This window comes from Eptatretus burgeri, chromosome 11, assembly GCF_056783735.1.
Source record: "Eptatretus burgeri isolate ZD-2024b chromosome 11, Ebu_testis_v1, whole genome shotgun sequence".
NCBI lineage: Eukaryota > Metazoa > Chordata > Myxini > Myxiniformes > Myxinidae > Eptatretus > Eptatretus burgeri.
The window spans coordinates 40,804,263-40,825,768 of NC_140971.1; the positions used below are offsets into that span (position 1 = coordinate 40,804,263).

At 47.3% G+C, this 21,506-nt stretch overlaps 1 long non-coding RNA gene across 1 annotated transcript in view; it reads right to left on the bottom strand.

The window, feature by feature from the left end:
- Window positions 1-1,223: 1,223 nt before the first annotated feature.
- LOC147016924 (uncharacterized) overlaps window positions 1,224-21,506 on the bottom strand; it is an 80,441-nt gene continuing 60,158 nt past the window's right edge. Inside the window, exons 2-3 of the long non-coding RNA XR_015049701.1 lie at window positions 17,325-17,420; window positions 1,224-1,662 (exon numbers count right to left, since the gene is read on the bottom strand). This is a non-coding gene — a long non-coding RNA (uncharacterized LOC147016924). The remainder of the gene's footprint in view (window positions 1,663-17,324; window positions 17,421-21,506) is intronic.

Here is a 21,506-nt window from a genome sequence, read left to right on the forward strand (position 1 = left end):
ACAGTGGGTCGCGGGCCGTGCAATGAAGAACAATGGACTAAACAGTCAAGTTCGCTCATCTTTTTGGTGCACTGGCATGAGCCGATACGACGATGTGTACATGTATCACAGATGGCGCTTGCAGGGGCTGATCCGAGGATCTCACCAAACCGTCCGATCAGTAGTAGCGATGACGACGGTGATAAGGACAGGGTCTTTGTCAACACGAGCTCATGACTCACACTTACTGGGAATTCCTCATTCGAAGGACACTGTCTCAAGCCCCAGCTACTCTCTGCACATTTCACTTCACATGGTTGCCAGACATGAAGAGTGGAAATATTGTATTGGAACCTCAAAATTAATGTATTTTCAGAAAAATTATCATACGATTCCCATGAACCACGTGGAAAAAAATGTTTACCTGGCGTTAACCCACAATGCACAGCGACATTTCAATTTGCAACCCTTGACCATCGTAGATTTGTCGCGTCATTCTAGAAACATTCATTCCCATTACTTCCTGGTTTTCCCTCACTGTCCACGGCCGCTGCTGTGCTCGTTTTCCCCCTTATGAAGGTTTTCCGCAGCATTGTGGTCTGCCATGGTTGAACTGGAGCTTTCGGTGCTTTTTCCATTCTTTCAATATGAGGATCATGAGACTGGAATGAGACTTTTGTGCTTTGCTAGCAGGAACACTTGCACAGATATTTGACTCGCGTTGACCACACAGTCAATTTCATTGATGCCGTACTGGCAGCCCACAGATGAAGCACTTTCACCTTTTGCCAACCCATCCAATGACTCAATTTTTTGCACAATGTCAAACCCTTTCTCTGCCTTTTCACACAAATTAATTTTGTCCATCGTTTTACGCTTGAGCACCATTATTAACTGTTGTGTGTCCACTAGATCGAGTCTATCTTGCATTACAGGATCTCCGTATGCCATGACCTGTTCGATGATGACTCATTATTAAATTTAGCTTAATTCCATATGCTGGTCTGATTACGACAATTAACGATATGCAGGAAACAAAAAAGGCTCCTCATGGAAGGTAATCGTACATGCAGATGCAAATGATGACTTATTTCAGCTCAAAAACCATGATTGGCCAAAATTAAATACTGCGATAACTAAGTCAGAACATAATGGGTTGCCCGCGATTGGTCAAAACCCGTGATATTAGAACTCGCAATATTTGAGGGTTTACTGTACGTTGTTCCTCGATCATAAACTGAAAAGACAGACAGACAGATGGACGGACATGAACTAGTTGTTTCACCCTGCTTTTCACTTTCACTGCGTGGGGTAACAATAAATCCAGCGATTTTGGCCTAAAGTAAATTCTGAGTCCCATAATAACAATGATTACAGATCATCAATCATTCCATTCAATGAAAGCAAAACATCACAAGAAAATGCAGAAATTCTTGTTTGCGGAACAATATTGTTTGCGGCACCTCCACAGTCATCAGGTCAGGTATTGGAGCATGCGCTGGAGCAGCGTGTCTCTGTGTCCACTTTTCACCGGCACTCCAAGGTTCTCCGTCTGGCCATCTCCCAGGCAGATGACTGGCCCATCCCCATCTCCTTGAGATGCTGATCAGCCTGCTGCAACCACGAGGCACGTGGTCGGCACATTGGGCTCCTCCACTCACGAGACTCCCTCGCTGAGAGAATCTGGTGAGAAGGAACTGTGTCAGGAAAACGAGCCACATACCCATACAGGCGCAGCTGACGCTCACAGATTGTGCAAGTATCAAACCTCATTTGAGTCTTTCTCAGCAACCCCTCATTGGACACAAAGTCCGACCAGCGATAGCCAAGGATTCTCCGAAGAGACCTGGTACCAAAGGAATTAAGTCTCTGTCTCAGATCCCTGGTCAGAGTCCAAGTCTCACATCCATAGAACAAGACTGGAAGCACCAAGGACCTGAAGACTCAGACTCAGTCCTCCTGCATAGGTACCGACAGTACCACACCCCATGATCCAGTGAATCCATGACTCCCCAGGCCCAACCCAGACGTCTATTGACCTCTGGCTCACAGCCAGCAGAGACATGAATATCACTGCCAAGGTAAGTGAATCTCTCCACGAACTCAACATGCTGACCACAAACAGGCACAGACAAAATAGCAGCATCCAAGAGGTCACTGAAAGCCTAGGTCTTAGTTTTTTTGACCCAGGAAACCCGTAATCCCAGCGGCTCAGACTCTTCATTCAGCACCTCGAAGGCCCCCGTAAGGATATCCAGCATCTCCCCAAAGATGACTGCATCATCTGTGAAATCAAGGTCAGAGATCTTGAGATTCCCAAACGATGCACTGCAGCTTGATCTCTCCACATCCTCCCCAGAATCCAGTCTATACAAGTGCTGAAAAATGTGGGGGCCAGTGCACACCCCTGATGTACTCCAGTCGTAACTGGAAATAGACATTTTGTCATGCGTCTTCACTTAAAGAAAAAGGAATTCAGCTTTTATATCTTGTTAATTCTTACTTTGAAACTTTGATTTTTTTTTTCCTGAACTATTCAAATGACCAGATACAAAGTTTGGTCTCAATGGTGTTCCATCCAACTATCCAATGGGACCATACTCTGCACAGTGTTGGTGATGCCAAAGCAGTCTTCTGGGCTATTGGGTGCAATCCTGGACAGGTCACCACTCCAACACAGGATACTCGAATGGATCAATCATCCCAGCAAGCTGCTACTCATTTTTCGGACCCCAGAAAGATGAAAGGCTGAGTCAACCCCACCTGGTATTAATTCCATGTAAAACAGGATTTAAACTCAGATCCTGAGGATCCCAAGCCCACCACCCTAACCATTGAGCCAACACCATGCTGTAATTGTCTTCACAGAGACTTAATTAAAGTCCTCAATGGTCTTCACATGGTGGAGGATGATGTTCTCAGTTTACTTTCACTTCCCCAGAACATGTTCATTTACGAGCCGAAACAGCAGGAGACAGGCTCTTGCAATGACGTGTGTGTGTGTGTGTGTGTGTGTGTGTGTGTGTGTGTGTGTGTGTGTGTGTGTGTGTGTGTGTGTGTGTGTGTGTGTGTGTGTGTGTGTGTGTGTGTGTGTGTGTGTGTGTGTGTGTGTGTCCAGGGCATAAACTTTTTTTTCTTTTTTACCATTTGAGCTTTTTTCGTAATATTGTCAACACACCCTCATGATGAGAATTAATAATTTAATTCGGTCAAAATGTCAAAGGGCAAAATCACAGTAAATACAGTTTTGTCATACTCTGGCTCTGAATTTGGCAAATTGTAGAAAATCTCGTCCTGAGCACACATGCACACCCGTGGTAAAGCAATTGCTTGAGTCTGTCTGTCAAATTTGGAAATCATTCCAAACAGGAAACTTACTGTTTTTGGGGATGTCCTGAAGGACACAAACAACAGGCACAAATAGCTAATTAGTGGTGGTAAACTTCTAATTCAATGTAGATATATATATTTTTATATATATATATATATATATATATATATATATATATATAATTATATATATATATATATATATATATATATATATATATATATATATATATTTCTACAGCCTGGTGTTTTTATTTTATTTCAATTGAATTATGTATTTGAACACACAAATTGTTTGCACATCCAAAAACCTCCAGTTTAGCAGCACTTGGGCAAAATTTTACACCGTCTCAACCAAACAAATTTACTGCACACTCTCAGGGCAGAGCAACGGAGAGATTCAGACAAAATGGCAGCACATCGTGAGGCAACCACAGAGTTGATCTTCATCCAAAAGATGTTTGCTTAGTTTCGCATCTTTTTCTCAAATATCGTTCCACAATCATTAGTTTCTCCACGAAGAGTTGGCAAAAGGTTCAGCTCTGGACTGTTCCATTTGTTCTCCGCATATTTGCCATCACGACTGTTGCGGTGGGATTTGCATTTTGAGATGTTTTCTGGTTTACTTGTTTGTTCGGTTGGACGAGGTGCGAAGGAGGAAAAGGATAATGGAATGGTTAGAGGGTGGGGTTGGGAGTTCTATTCCACTGTTTATCCAAAGCATAGAAATTCGAAAATGCCATAACGTTCACGGAATGTACTGTGTGAGATTAACCGGTAAATCTAATTAAGTTCATTATTTGAGCTAGGATCAGCCTATTCAATGCCCTTTACGTGGAAAGTATTTGAATTGCTCATGAAGGATTTCCCCCCCACATCAGTGCAATCTTCATCGCTCATTTACACATCCGTGCGATATGTTTGTGTACACCAGTCGCACGGTACCAATTATGGCGGTCTGTGTATAATGTACGAGGGTTTGTGGGTGGGGCTTCGGCTGGCAATTACACCGAGCATCAAAGGCCTTGCTTACCATTTGAAAAGGGCCCGGTGGTCGAACAGCTGAACATTGGACTCAAGGTTCTAATTGATATGTAAAAAAAACCGAACAGCACGTTGTACGTGTCTGATATGCAGACTGTGCTCATAATCCTATCAAAAGCACACTAATTACGTGGCAAATTTTGAACTTGCTAATTGCATACGTCCTCGGAATTCTTAACCCATTAACTCAGTGGCATGATGGTTCATTGGAATCTGAGCATTTGAATGTGTATAAAAGGAGGGAGTTGTGTGGAATTGTTTTTAATTGATTTAATAAGCATATATAGTGGTGATTTTAAAGAAAATTGAGTTCCACACCACAAATGATAACCCACCCACCTGTATTAAGAGGAGTACTGTGTACATCTCACCATTAATCAGTTGGTGGCTATTATATACGAAATATAGCACCAAACACTGATTGCTGGGAATCGAATAACACAATTTAATCTCCATATCACCCAAACCCACAATAGTTGCATTAGTTGTAGTAACAATTAACAAAGTTTTGTCGAGGTCATCATGGACCTTCCAAGATGATCATCTGGGATTCAAAAGTTTTTCTTTCTTTTTTATTTAATCACTTTGAGGCCTTATTTTGACACCACTTTAATTGACTGCACATCGTGTTGCATTTCATGTTTTTTAACCATATTCTTAAAACCAATCATCCCATTTTGCTAATGTTCTCTATCCTTTGACATCTTAACATCAGTTTATACGTTTTTCTCCTCTTAGAAAAAAACCCCCATCTCACCTGTGTGTGTCTGAAGAAAGCAATTCAGTTTGGCATTTTTAACATGAAAATAGGCAAAGCCAAGAAACGAACGAAACCCATTGGAATCACCCTTTAGAACCTTTTAAAATTACGTTGTAGAATTACCATTTGGCATCACCCTTTCTAATTACCCTTTAGAATTACCCTGTTGAGTTACCCTGTCGAGTTACTCTGTAGAATTACCCTTTAGAATTATCCTGTAGAATTACCCTCGAGAATTACCCTTTAGAACCCTTTAGAATTACCCTTTGGAATTACCCTTTGGAAATACCCTTTAGAATTTTCCTGTAGAATTGCCCTCCAGAATTACCCTTTAGAATCCCCCTTGAGAATTCCCCTTTAGAATCGCCCTCTAGAATTACCATGTAGAGTTACTCTGTAGAATTACCCTTTAGAATTATCCTGTAGAATTACCCTCTAGAATTACCCTTTAGAACCCTTTGGAATTATCCTTTAGAAATACCCTTTAGAATTTTCCTGTAGAATTGCCCTCTAGAATTACCCTTTAGAACCCTTTAGAATTACCCTTTAGAACCCCCCTTGAGAATACCCCTTTAGAATCGCCCTCTAGAATTACCATGTAGAGTTGCTCTGTGGAATTACCCTTTAGAATTATCCTGTAGAATTGCCATCGAGAATTACCGTTTTGAACCCTTTAGAATTACCCTTTAGAATCCCCCTTGAGAATTCCCCTTTAGAACCCTCTTGAATCGCCCTCTAGAATTGCCCTTTAGAACTCCTTAGAATTATCCTGTAGAATTGCCCTCCAGAGTTTACCCTTTAGAACCCTTTTGAATCCCCCTTGAGAATTCCCCTCTGGAATCACCCTCTAGAATTGCCCTTTAGAACCCCTTAGAATTATCCAATAGAATTACAGTTTAGAACCCTCTAGAATTACCCTTTAGAATTACCCTTTAGATCCCCTCAGATTTACCCTTTATAATTATCCTGTGAAATTACCCTTTACAATTACCCTTTAGAAATACCCTTTAGAATTATCCTACAGAATTACCTTTTTGAAATACCCTTTAGAATTATCCTGCAGAATTATCCTTTGGAATTATCCTTTGGAATAACCCTTTAGAATTACCCTTTAGAATTACCCTTTAGAATTACCCTTTAGAATTACCCTTTAGAATTACCCTTTAGAATTACCCTTTAGAATTACCCTTTAGAATTACCCTTTAGAATTACCCTTTAGAATTATCCTGAAGAATTACCCTTTAGAATTATCCTGAAGAATTACCCTTTAGAATTACTCTTTAGAATTATCCTGCAGAATTACCCTTTTCAAATACCCTTTAGAATTACCCTGCATAATTATCCTGTAGAATTACCCTCTAGAATAAGGGTGGGGAACCTTTTTCCTGTCAAGGGCCATTTCGATTTTTAGAACATCCTTCGAGGGCCATGCAAAATTATTGAACACATATATCGGACTCACCTAATGCGATGGCTGGAACTGTTTCTCTTTGGCGAGGCATTTGGTGTCAGGTGGTAGTGATGATGATGCTACTCGCAGCTGGTTTTGCAGGTTTGGGTGTCAGTCTTGAGCGGAACCGAGTCTTTGCAAGAGTCAGTTTTGAAATGAACTGCTCACAGCTGTAGGTCGTCCCAAACAGTGATGCAAACTTCAGTGCATGTCTCCTCAGAATGGGAAAATCCTCAGCACGTACATAGTTTGTAGAACTCGAGCAAATGGAGGTTGTTGTACCTAGCTTTGTGCTTGTCATTGCTTTGCAGCTCAATGATTTTGTGTTGTAGGTTGTCAGGCACATCAGCTGGTTCCACATTAAACAGCGTAGCAAATATGTTCAGTTCCCTTTGTTTACTTTTCATGTCCTGGAACCTCTCTCCAAATGCCTGGAGGAGTTTTGCACACTCAGCAGCATATTTAGATGTCACAGCAGGCTTTTGTTCGAGCAGAGTGGGAAAGTGGACAGTGTTTCCCCTTTCCAGTTGCACTTGCCACAGCTTTAGTTTAGCTTCAAATGATTTCACATTTGATTGCAGAGAGCTGAGAAGCTGGTTGGGACCTTGGAGCTTGACGTTCAGCTCTGACAGGTACTTGGTATTGTCCACCATGAAGCCCAAATCACACAGCCACTCGCTATCACTGAGTTACATGACAGGTTTCCCCTTCATCTCCATGAACTGTTTCACTTCTTCTCTCAGTGAGTAAAACCGTGTGAGCATATTTCCGCGACTCAGCCACCGCACCTCACAGTGGTAAACCAGATCTCCGTACTCTGACTCTCATTCACTCAGGAGCTCCTTGAACTGGCGGCTGTTCAGCCCTTTGCTTTTGATGAAGTTTATGGTGGAAATGACAGTTGTCATCACATTTTTGAGCTTCAGGGACTGTGCACACAGATTCTCTTGGTGTATGATACAGTGGCATACAACTAACTCACTTGGATCGAGACCGAGACGACTCATTTCTTTTTTGACCAATGCAGTCAATCCCTTTTGCGTGCCAACCATGGCTGGGGCTCCATCCGTGGCCAGGCCACTTAACTTGTCAAACTGCAGCTCGAATTTGTTCATAGCCAAAACAACTTGCTCAAACAAATCCTCACCTTTGGTGGTGCCATGCATGGCTTGCAAAGACAGCAACTCCTCGCTCGTATCAAACTCAGCTGTAATCCCCGGCACAAAAATGGCTAGTTGGGCGGTGTTTGTTATGTCTGTTGTCTCATCACAGGCCAGAGAGAAAAAACTGGAAATCTCTTGCAGTGTCCTTCAGTATTTTCTCAATATCTTATGCCACTTCAGTAATCCGATCTGAGACAGTTATTTGAGACAAACTGACACTTTGGAACAATTTTACTTTGTCCGGTACGAGCAACTCCGCAGCGGCAACAAGGCACTCCTTCACAAATTCTCCTTCTGAATGCGGCATCAGCTTCTTAGCGATTAGCTCACTCACCACAAAACTAGCATGCGTAGTGTTGTCTCGGTCACATTGTGGTCTTAAAATGAAGACTGCTTGTTGAGCACTAAAACTCCGCCGAAGAGCGTTAACTTTATCCAAGAGCATTTGTCCTTTCAACTCGTCCAGTTTAGCATGTTACGAGCTGTAATGACGCTCGAGGTTGGACGTTTTCATCACCGAGAGCGCTTTCCGACAAACTAGGCATACTGGCTTGCCTTTTACTTCCACAAATAAATAATCGTTTGCCCATTTCTCTTGGAAAGTGCGACATTCCACATCTACCTTTCTTTTCTTGTTAGTCGCCATGTTTGCATCTACTGAATGAAATGATGACGTGAGATTACGCGATCACACATTACGTTACGCACGTGCTGCATTCGCTGACCCTGAACGTGAAACAGACAGATGACAGCTGTCCGTTTTTAGCTGTCCGTTTAATTTATTTTTTTAGGAAAAAATAATTGCTGTCTGGAGGTTTTTTTTGTGTTGTATTTCTGAGGTTGCTTTTGTTTATTTTTATGAATTGCCTCGCGGGCCGGACCAAACGGTCTCGCGAGCCATATACGGCCCAGAGGCTGGAGGTTCCCCACCCTGCTCTAGAATTATCCTTTATAATGATCCTGGAAAATTACCCCTTATAATTATCCTGTTTAATTAACCTGTAGAATTACCCTTTATAATTACCCTTTAGAATTATCCTGGAGAATTACCCTTTAGAATTATCCTGGAGAATTGCCCTTTAGAATTATCCTGTTTAATTAACCTATAGAATTACCCTTTATAATTACCCTTTAGAATTATCCTGGAGAATTACCCTTTAGAATTATCCTGGAAAATTGCCCTCGAGAATTATCCTGTAGAATTACCGTTTCGAACCCTTTAGAATATGCCTTTAGAACCCTCGAGAATCACCCTTTAGAATTATCCTTGAGAAATCCCTTTAGAATTACCCTTTATTATTACCATTAGAATTATCCTGCAGAATTACCCTTCTTTTGGAGGGTCTTATCCCCCCCCCATGGGTCCCAATTCTATGACTGCTATTATTCACCACAGGGGGCATCATAACACAATTATATATGAACAGCAAATAATGATTATATGAAGATGTGAGAAAAATTACAGGCCCAGACCAGCAATCAAACCCAAATCTTCTGGAAAACCGTACCAGTGCTCTGCCATCTGAGCTATTTCGGTGACCCACAGGTTGAATACACAATTCTCCCACTTTTTCATGGGCATGGAATTTTTCCCACATCTAATATATTGTTGCGGTTTTCGCGCCCGCCGGCGTGCGAACGGCCACGTAACTCGAATCGCGGCACGTCGCCCACCGGACGGACAATCCAGTCGTGACCCTCTCGGACTAACGCCGGGAACCAGTCACGGGTGGACCTTTCGGTCTCACCGCGATCGAGCCAATCAGCCCCCGCGTGGGATAGGGTTGCTCGCCAAATTCGAACTACCTAAGTACCCACGCGGAGGGTAGACCGGGCGATCGCACCTCGCCGCAGGTCGACTTCGGACACGGGCCACTTACGCGACCCGTTCCGTACTATCAGAATAACCGAGCGGTGTTATCGTCGCCCTCGACGGTTCGATTAATTATCGGGCGTATTCAGCCCACTACCAACCCTTTACGTGAAGCAAGATGGGGATTCAATGGAGGAAAAGACGAAGCGAAGCGGGAGAACAGTTCAACAATAAAGCACATTTATTCGCGGCACACGGGAGCACACAAATACAATTCCACCAAATGCACACAAAAAGAAAAACACAATTCCATTTACACAAAAGGCAAACATAAAAGTGAAAACACAGTGCAGTGCTAATTCCGACTACCGAGGACACGGCAACACTTATACAATTCTAGTTCACAGGCGGCGCCGCCCACAGATACCCCAAACCAAGCAAAAGAAATCCCCCAAGAATGGGGCAGGCCTGAGCCGAGACCGGGTCGGGCCTAACCGTCTGGTGATGAGACGCGGAGCGGCGATGGCCCGCAACCCGCGGGCCTCGTGGACAGTGCCTGGCTGGGGGTGGGAACGGGGCCCCCTTGGTCGCACTATCTCAGCGCGGGGGGGAAACAGGAGGGGGTTGCTGATGCTCGGGGTATAGAGGATCTTTATTATGTGCGACGAGCGTCTCCACCTCGGCCAGGTCGCGCTGTCGGCCTCCCTCGGGTGCAGCTTCCTGCACGACGCGAGCACCCCCTCGTCTGGTGTCGCCGCCTTTCCACAGCTCCGTCTCCTCCGTTCCGACTCCAACGCACACGACGAGCAGCTCCACCGCCCGCGAAGTCTTGACCCTCTGCTTCCGACTCTCCTCTTCTTGACTCTCCGACCCTGGACTCTTCTGACTCTCTCGTTCCGACTCTGACTGACGAACACCGTCCTTTTATCCCCCCCGTAACTTCGCCTTTGACCCCCTCCCTTTGACCTTTCACCTCGCTCCCCATTGGCCCGAGAAAAAGTGGGCGTGAAGGCTTTTTGATCCACAAATTTGCATATATCGATCGTTCTGGAGGCGGGGCCAAATCGCCCCTCGCTCACCGATTGGACGGCAAAAAGTGGGCGTGTGTCATTTTTGATCCGTTTTTGAAGCAGAAAATCCGTGATTTTGTACACGCTGTTCAACGTGCGCCCTACACGAGTCCAGCATCGGTGCCCACAGCGGGGCAAGAACGGTGGCGATGCTACGGTGGCGAGGTGTGACGGGAAGGTCGTGGCGGTTGTGGTGAAGCGGTGGTTGTGGTTGTAATTGTGATGGTAATCCTGGCGGTTGGTCCAAAATAAAGATAGTAAAAGAAAAACGGCTATCCTGAAGAGTCGCAGCACGTATAAATGACATGTATTCCCACTAGACAACGGGTTTGGGCCTAACTACACATGTACTTACCGAGATACCTCACCTAAGGGACCTGAATGGTGGTTTGCGAATCTGGTAACCACAACACTACCCCCTTCCCTTTTTACAGACTCGTCCCGAGTCGTCATTTTCGTGTGCCATCATGTGTAGTTTTCCCCTAGTACATTTTACCTACGGATCCCTGAGTGCGACATTCATGGTATTCGTGTCCCCAAAATAAATAACCTGAGGGCTGAACTACCTAAACAAACTCACTCACACGGACGACTTAAATAAAATTGCCGGCGCTAAGACATACATGCCGGGGGCGCACTCATATTTACAGTACATCTTACCTTAACTTACAAATCTTACACTAAACCATGGCCCAGGATCATTGAACTCTGCAAAAGAAAGCAGTTAGCAGGGAGCCAGGCTGCCCACATGCAGTCTCTGGCTCAAAACAATGCAGGTGACAGGGAACGTGGCTGGCTGCTCACACGCAGTCCAAGGCCTTCCCTTTTGAACTGAACGCAGTGAACCACAACGGTGCATGGGCTGCACAAACGCAGTCTCCGTGTCAGCTCAAGTGGCACACGCAATGAGCACAACGAATGGATGCATGAACACAAACACGGTGCACGGGCCGCCACTGCAGGCCCGTGTTGTAGCTGCCAACAGGGCAGTTCTCGCAGCTTGCAAACTGTTGCTTTCAGATCCTGGCGCACATGGAAATGAACAGGGGGGGGCAAAGCAAAATTGAACGGGGCTGGTGAACATGGGCAGTGGGCATGGCATGGCAAAGGTGCAGGCAACACAGCCCGCAGAATAAGGCCGCTGCAGGCAAACTCAGCCCGCAGAACCAGGCCGGCACAGGCCTCGAAGAAAAACAGCCAGCAGATGAACTGGCCGGCACAGGCCTTGCAGTAACACAGCCAGCAGATGAAGCTGGCCAGCTTTTGCCGTCAGTGGAAGTTGGTGGAGGGAGTGCAGTGGTGCTGGCCACTTGGAAGGCGGGCTCGGACCTACCTACCCGTCTCCCTCCCAACCTATCGCCTTTGCCTGTCACTGTACATACCCACTCCCTTAATTTGTCAAACCCCAATTTAGCCCCAACTTATTTTTTTGTTGTTTTTATTTTTACTCCCCCACTATAAATCGTCCCCTAACCCCCTTTATCGTCCTTGTTCGGCTAACCTATCCTGTCACCTAGCCTACTCCCAACCCCTACGTTCCCTTCCCGGAGGGGAACAAGGGAGAGCTAACGTCCTGTGCTGAGGCCCAACGAAGCCTCAGAATGGCCTCCCCAGAGTTCGGCGATCTTAACACCAAGTGGGTCCAGCGGCCCACAACGACAGCGAGGGGATGGATGGTGCGGAGGGGTACATCTCCTAATCTATCCTAACCATTTAACTGTTAAACTACCCCGGGGCTTTCAGCAAGCGCCTCCCAGTTAAACTATTGGTTCTAACAGCCCAGATTCCCGTCGCCTGTGTTGGTGTCCTTACAATTTCGGGCCTCGCTCCCAATTTTCTCTCCGTGCCCTCACACGGTCTCCTGGCTGGGACACGTGGCTCCCTTTGGCAGGCACGACCCTCTGCCCGAATCTCCCGCTATGGCACCCCGGGCACTACACTGCCTCCGAGCCTACCAGCTCCCTAACACCGAGGAGTGCCCCCATGGCACCTCCCCTGAAACGCACACGTGGCAGGCCGGCCTCCCGGGCCCCTTTCCGAGGGTCACCCGTGCCCACTGCACTGCCCACGCGGCTAATGGCGCCCCGGGCCCCCGCACCAAGCGGGCGCACCCGTGCCCACTACTCTATCCCGGCCCCCCATGGGCCCATGGCCTACCGCGGCCGACTAGCCTGGTGCCCGGGGTACCCACTCAGCGATACTCACCTTTCGCAGCCACGCTCCCAAGCCCGTCAACAGGGCTCCTGCACCCCTCCAAATGGGTCTCGAGCCTACTTTCCCACCAACAACAATACGACCTCCATTTTTCAATTTGACTAACCCCCTAACTCACTTTATACTGACCCCGGGGTCCCTTGGGCGGGAGTCACTCCTCCCCCCAATCACTCATCGCACCATGCATTCCCCATTCGCTCCATACACACAGACCCGCTGGCCTCACTCACTCATGTCTCCACCTCACAACTCACCAACTCTTCAACACCCACACCACTGAACTCTGCCATCCTTCTATCTGCATCCCCTAACTAACTCGTGCTCCCACGTCGTCCCTTAAACTACAGCACGTTCCTTTTAACACTACGTAGCTAAACTACGTCCCCTCTACACATTCACAGGTCTGTCACTGTCTCCTAAATCCAAAAAATCATTTTATTTCCCAACCTAAATCTGGCTGCAATCCCTCTAACTAATCCATTCCACGGACTCCATGAGGACTTACCCCTGCCCCATGAAGTCGGTCTAACTAAGCTAACCCTTCCCCCTAACTAGTTTCCATCCTGTGCCCAGGTAAGGGGGTCTTCCACCCTTTGCCCAGGAATCCTGTACACCCGAAAGTGAGGCTTGTTTTTTTTTTTTTTTTCCCCATGCGCAGCACCTGCGCGGCAACTCGCGCTCTTTGCACCTTGCAACTGCCCGTGACGTCATGCAGCTGCACGTGTTCCTCGTCCCTCCTTGGACGGGACCATCCGGCAGAGATACCCCTCCTGCCGGATTCCAACCCCACGTGCAGCCATGACGTCACCGTGCGCATAAAAAAACAAGCCACACGTCTCGAGGGGTTCCCCACGCGAACACATGTGCTTTGCCCGTTGGAGCTTAACACACACGATCGCGTGGAGAACCCGTCCGGTCCAAATCCATTTACCTGCCTAAACTTTGTCCGTCCGCGGGATCGGCAAATCCACCGCGTGCGTTTCCGGACCGAGACTTCACTCTCGCAAGCGAGCACGTGGTGGTCTCGTGCGTTGCACAGCACGAACCGCGTGCTCACTGCTGGGTGAACCCGGCACGGTCCGCGAAACAACTACAGCCGCTGCCCGGCTTTCTTTCTTCTGTCGCCGTCTCCGTCTCCATTCCACACACGCATACCTGCGTGTTCTGACCTTACACAGTCCACACCATTAAACTCACACCGGGAGACGCGGCTGCGTGCTCCCGCATATAACCGACATCTCCCTCACATACCGCTCTCTCACACACACGGTCTCCCTTGCACACAGCCGTTCACTCACGCGTGCCTCACTACTCACACAAACCATACTACTCACACACGCGGGGGCACTCAACCGCTGTGCCTCATCCACACTGGCCGTTTCATCCACACACCCGGGGCACTAACCCGCGGTGCCTCACTCACACACACGGCCTCACTCACACACGGTGCCTCACCCACGCACGGCGTGCTGGGAAGCACGTACTCTGGCACCATCGCCACCACACCACTTACACACGGGGTCGCTTCCACACACGGGGACGCACTCACACCTTGCACCACACACACAGGGACAACCACACTGGGGATTTGTGTCCCCACAAGGGTCTCCGGGGCCTCTACACCCCCCAAGCTCTCCGTGCACCCGTCCACAGCACTCGTCCCCTCAACCTCGCAAAGCACGACCGAACTCACCTGGTCGTGACTCGCCTCAAGGGGGCATACTCCCTCCCCTTGTTCCTGGAGGAGGTCATCCAGCTGCTCACACCGGGTCCCCACACGCTCCGCGAGCTCAACCTCATTGTCCTCCACTGCCTCCGTGTGTGTGCGCGCGTCACTTACCCCGTCTTCATCGTGTTTATTGGTCTCTGCTTCTTTCTGGCGTCTTTCCCTTATCTTTATGTAGGTCAACCTTGCTTTCTCTTTAAGTCGCTCCCGTCCTTCCCTGTTTTTCACTCCTTGCTCTTTCACGATCTCCGCGTACCTCATCCTTGCTCTCCGTATTAATTGTTCTTTTCTCTCCCTCGCAATTACTTTCACCTCGTCTCTTGTCTCCCGAATTACTTTTTCCTTACCCGCCTCCACCGCGGGCCTGTCAGCCGTTGCACCCCCTTCCAGCTCGTTCGTTCCCACACGTGGAGTCGCCATTCCGAGTTCCCTGCTAACGGCCTTCATGCCCGCCTGCAGGCATCGGCCCATGTTCTGCGTCTCACCCCGCAGCTTTTTCGTTTCTTCCCTCATTTGCTGTGTACTCGCATCAATCTTTTCGTTCATGCTTTTTATTTCTGCATTCATTTGTGCCAGCATGGTGAATAGCTGGGCCATGTCGGATGCACTCAAGTGAGCCGTTTCGGCAGGGGTTGGGGAAGGGTCTTGGTGGAGAGGGGGGGGGGGGAGGTGTCATACACCGCGGCCGCTGCCGCACCCACCTCGGGCCCTGGGTTCAGTTGGGCGAGTCCTTGTTCCTCCACAATCAACATTTCCTGCTCGGGGATTCCATCTGGACCATGGATTCTACATTACTACACATATACATTTCTAATACCCCCGGCTCCCGCTCGCGTTGAGACGCCATCTTGCTTCTCGTGAAGGGTTAATTTAACACGCCCGTAAATTGGAGGGAATCGGGGGTCGCATCTCTCACCCCTGGACCGATTCCCGTGAATTTATCCGGAGACAGGACAGCCCGTTTTCCTGTTCGCCGTTACCAGTGCCGTGAGGAGGCGATGAATTTGTATCGCACGACCTGACACCAGTGTTGCGGTTTCGCGCCCGCCGGCGTGCGAACGGCCACGTAACTCGAATCGCGGCACGTCGCCCACCGGACGGACAATCCAGTCGTGACCCTCTCGGACTAACGCCGGGAACCAGTCACGGGTGGACCTTTCGGTCTCACCGCGATCGAGCCAATCAGCCCCCGCGTGGGATAGGGTTGCTCGCCAAATTCGAACTACCTAAGTACCCACGCGGAGGGTAGACCGGGCGATGCGCACCTCGCCGCAGGTCGACTTCGGACACGGGCCATAGCGACCCGTTCCGTACTATCAGAATAACCGAGCGGTGTTATCGTCGACCTCGACGGTTCGATTAATTATCGGGCGTATTCAGCCCACTACCAACCCTTTACGTGAAGCAAGATGGGGATTCAATGGAGGAAAAGACGAAGCGAAGCGGGAGAACAGTTCAACAATAAAGCACATTTATTCGCGGCACACGGGGAGCACACAAATACAATTCCACCAAATGCACACAAAAAAAAAGAAAACACAATTCCATTTACACAAAAAGCAAACATAAAAGTGAAAACAGTGCAGAGCTAATACCGACTACCGAGCACACGGCAACACTTATACAATTCTACTTCACAGACGGCGCCGACAACACATACCCAAAACCAAGGAAAAGAAATCCCCCAAGAATGGGGCAGGCCTGAGGCCGAGACCGGGTCGGGCCTAACCGTCTGGTGATGAGACGCGGAGCGGCGATGGCCCCGCAACCCGCGGGCCTCGTGGACAGTGCCTGGCTGGGGGTGGGAACGGGGCCCCCTTGGTCGCACTATCTCAGCGCGCGGGGCAACAGGCGGGGGCTGCTGATGCTCGGGGTATGGAGGATCTTTATTATGTGCGGCGGGCGTCTCCACCTCGGCCAGGTCGCGCTGTCGGCCTCCCTCGGGTGCAGCTTCCTGCACGACGCGAGCACCCCCTCGTCTGGTGTCGCCGCCTTTCCACAGCTCCGTCCCCTCCGTTCCGACTCCAACGCACACGACGAGCAGCTCCACCGCCCGCGAAGTCTTGACCCTCTGCTTCCGACTCTCCTCTTCTTGACTCTCCGACCCTGGACTCTTCTGACTCTCTCGTTCCGACTCTGACTGACGAACACCGTCCTTTTATCCCCCCGTAACTTCGCCTTTGACCCCCTCCCTTTGACCTTTCACCTCGCTCCCCATTGGCCCGAGAAAAAGTGGGCGTGAAGGCTTTTTGATCCACAAATTTGCATATATCGATCGTTCTGGAGGCGGGGCCAAATCGCCCCTCGCTCACCGATTGGACGGCAAAAAGTGGGCGTGTGTCGTTTTTGATCCGTTTTTGAAGCAGAAAATCCGTGATTTTGTACACGCTGTTCAACGTGCGCCCTACACGAGTCCAGCATCGGTGCCCACAGCGGGGCAAGAACGGTGGCGATGCTACGGTGGCGAGGTGTGACGGGAAGGTCGTGGCGGTTGTGGTGAAGCGGTGGTTGTGGTTGTAATTGTGATGGTAATCCTGGCGGTTGGTCCAAAATAAAGATAGTAAAAGAAAAACGGCTATCCTGAAGAGTCGCAGCACGTATAAATGACATGTATTCCCACTAGACAACGGGTTTGGGCCTAACTACACATGTACTTACCGAGATACCTCACCTAAGGGACCTGAATGGTGGTTTGCGAATCTGGTAACCACAACAATATAAAGCTCTTTCTAACCACTGACTCCTCACTCGCTGACTGATATTCAAGATCGGTACCTTCGGGGTGATGTAGAAAACTGAAATTTTGCGTGCTGATGGACATTGAAGCCGATACACCAGGAAAATACAAATCACACAATCGTCGTACAACATCTGTGAATGAAAACATAGATAAATGAAAATAAAGATGTGACAAAATTAATAAATGAAAAAAATGCAGGTAAGCAACACGAGAAAATGGGGAAGCACGTTAATTTTGTGTGTCAACAGACATCGAAGCCGATACATTGGGAAAAATCACAGGATCGTCGTACAGCATTCATATATGAACAAATAAATAAATGAAAAATCAGATGCAGGTGAGCGACCCAAGACAATGAGGAAACGCAGTTCGTATGTTTGCACAATGTGTTCGCACGCCCCACTAGTATACATTTAATCTTTATTTCCTGTTCATTTAGAATATATATATATATATATATATATATATATATATATATATATATATATATATATATATATATATATATATATATATATATATATATATATATATATGAAAAAAATATATATACATATACATATACACTGGACAAGATACCCGTTCTTTGCCCAGAGAAATCTGAATATGTGGAGGGAATGTGGGGATGGGTGGGATCAGGGGGGAATATGAAGTGGGTTTGGGTGGGGGAGGGCATGTGGGGGTAGAAAGTCGAGTGGGGTTGATACCTGGTTGCCCAGGTCAACCTGAGTTTAGGGGTGAGGATGGGAAGGTGTGGAATTGTTGGGGGCTTGGGTTGTTGAGGTAGGGGAAGGTCAAAGTGCAAATCCATCCTGGAGGAATGTACACACTTGATTCCAATTTAGAGTCACTTGGGCCAAAAGGTGTTTGCCTGGCAAATCAGAACAAACACATAGTGGGGGGTGATGAGAGTAACTGGGGTGGGGGTTGGGGCAGGAAGTGAGGCAAAGTGCAAAACCACTCTGGGGGAGTGAAGAGCCCCATGAGTGAAAGGGGTACCCAGTATATGGCAGCAAGCACACAGGGTGGGGTGAGTGGGGGTAGTTTTAAGGTAGGTGGGGAATTGGGGGGTAGTGGGGGGGGGAGGCTTATAGTGGAATGAACAGTTTTCATGGCAAGTTTGAACCCCTGTGTCAAAAGGTGTGGCTAGCACATCAGAACACACACAGACACACACACACACACACACACACGCACACACACACACTCCGTCCATTTATAGCAGAAGAGTAAGAATTTGCTTCATAATTTTGATTGAATGCAATATGTCGCGTTGATAACGCAGTGCACTTGTTCACCATCTCCATGAGTAGTTTTCACCATAACCTACCACTTCACTGAATTCCCATTGAAACTTTGGGAAAGTTAGTTCATAATCACATAAAGAATATACTTCATCATAAATTAGTTATTTTCTTTCAATCACGGCATCGCTGTGTTCGTGAAACAGCAAATTATTTCCTCATTCTCTGTTCTGCTTGCTTGATTATCAAAATAAGTGTCTCAGGTGAATTAGTCCGGTATTATCTGGAACCGAGCAGTTCCTGTTGTGAGCGCAGGCAACTCCATAAGCGAGCCCGTGATGTATGGATGGAGCGTGTTTGCACATTATAACCATCATGTTTGGGGAGTTGCACAGTGAGGTGTATAACGACGACCGATGAAAGCTACAACGTTCACATGAATCATTAATTGCAATTTGCTCTCATTTGATAGCAAAAAGCATTTGTTGCAAGTATGTGGCACTTTGGAGTAACACGTATTCATTTGTGTGTACCCCTACCACCGCCAGCCTCTCTATCGTTAGCGGATGCAAGTTGCATTGGCATTCAAATGGAAGTTCTTCCCGCTGGTTGCAGCACCACTGAAGTGTGTGTGGTTGTGCCATGTATCATGGAGTACGGGTTGTGTTCCATATTTTGGGTGGCACATGAAAACAAAAAAGGCCACCAATTCAAATATGTACAAAACGATCTAGCTTTCAAAACTACAAGAGGCAATAGTGAAGCCCTAAACTTTCAAAAGGCATACCTCTTATTCTCAATCGTTTTCATGACTCGCAACATTGGAAAATACACCAAAATACATCGCTAAAATACCACATCGAGAGATCGAAAAAGAGGCAATTTGTTCAACATCAACATCAACATCAACATCAACATCAACATCAACATCAACATCAACATCAACATCAACATCAACATCAACATCAACATCATCATCAATCTTTGTTGGGCCGTTTGCCCCATGATGATCATTTTCATGAAAGGATTTCTCATGGTACATTTATGCATTATTGTGCGAATTTTAAAATCTACGAGGAGCAGACCATTACTTGGATTTCGGTTGCCAAAGAACAGTGCAGACAAAGTTTATTAAAAGGTGCAAAAAAATACGTGAAAAAGGATGTATTTTTATGACAAAAATGTTAAATAATGTCTGGAACAAGCTGGGTCCACACGGAATCCAGTCTAGCTTTAATCCACAATTGTCCACAATTGATGGTACTACAACCACATCCGAAGGGAGGGCGTTCCACAGGTTCACAATTCGATGGGAAAAATCCGAGGAGCAGAAATTTCTTCGCGCTCTCTGCTTGAAGATTTTCAGAGGGTGTCCACGGCTCCACACCGGGCGTTATCTTGAGGAAAGATGAAAAACTGATTTCAGTCAAGGTTTGCATAACCCCGCACAATCTTAAAGATCTCCATAATATCCCCTTGGAGGTGCTGGTGCTGCATGGAAAAGAGGTTTAGGCGAGAAAGCCTGACGTGGTATGGGAGGGGACGGAGACCGACAACCATCCGGGTCGCGAGCCGTTGAACACGTTTGATTTTGACGATGTCGTGCTGAAGACTAGGGGACCATGCTGGGACAATGTATTCAAGTAGAGGTCAGATGAAGGCCAAATTGGCAGGGATAAACACCCATGGTGTAAGACGAGTAAATGCACGTTTAATGACAAATAACATCTGCCAGGCCATTTACACAACCGCATCACATCGAGCCAATGAGTTCAAGGAGGCGTCAAACAGATGAACAGATGTTACGTCATCGTGTTACAGATGAGTTTCACATCATTGGCAAAGAGCATGCATTGGCTAACAAGGTGGTCGGGCAGGTCATTCATGTAGATTATGAATAGGAGGGGACCAATGACAGACTTGAGAGACACCATTCAGTGCAAGAGCCCTGTCGGAGAGGACGCTATCAACACTGACTCTAAACTGCCTTGAGGTTAAGAAAGCAGCCAGGCACTCCTTGACTTTTCCTGCAATTCCATAGCTAGTAAGTTTCTTGAGGAGAATGTGCGGTTGACTGAGTCAAAGGCTTTGGTGATGTCTAAATAGCATGTGTCGACTGATGACCCCTCTTCTAGCATATGGGTTACTATCTCCACAGTGGTGAGGAGGTTGGCGAGGCAGGATCTCCCTTTGACTCAGCCATGCTGAGCATTTCAGAAAAGCGAGGAGTTTGTCACATCACCAGTGATAGCCGACTTCACAAGTCTCTCCATAACCTTACACACACAATGCACTTGTTAGGCTTATGGGGCAGCAATTGGTGACCTCCTCCTTGGACCCTTTCTTGTGGATCGGGAAACAACAGTGTTCCACCAGTCATCAGGAACAGTTCCACAAATTCACATTTCTTTGAAAAGGATGGTTAGAGGGTCAGCCAGGATCTCTGCAAGAACCTTCAGGAGTATTGGGTGGATACCATCAGGTCCTGCAGATTTGGTGGTGTCGGGGAATGACAGGGTGCCTGACACCATGGTAGGAGTGACCAAGAAATCCAGCATCGGCTGTTGACTGTATCACTGCTCAAATAGAGAATCAATAAGGAAAGCATGTTGAAACAAATTTTGGAACAATGTTTGGAAGGCATTGGCAGACAATTTTGTTATAGTTGTCAATAGTAACAATTGTATGAAGATGCCGATGTTGGAGGTAGTTGTAGATTTGTAGTGTGCATTAGTGTAATTGTGCATTTTATTTGTTGTGGGATTGAGAAAAATGTCAAATGATGTCGTTATGACAATCTGTAAAAGGATTGTCATGTTGTATTGTGGTGTCATTCCATCCTACCTTGTCTGGGTATTTTAGGAGATTCGGCCTTATTTAATTATATCCTTTATCAGGCGCATCCTTGGCCACCACATTCTTGTTGTGATCTTAAGGCACATCCTGGGTTACCTCGCTGGGGTCTGAAGCCGC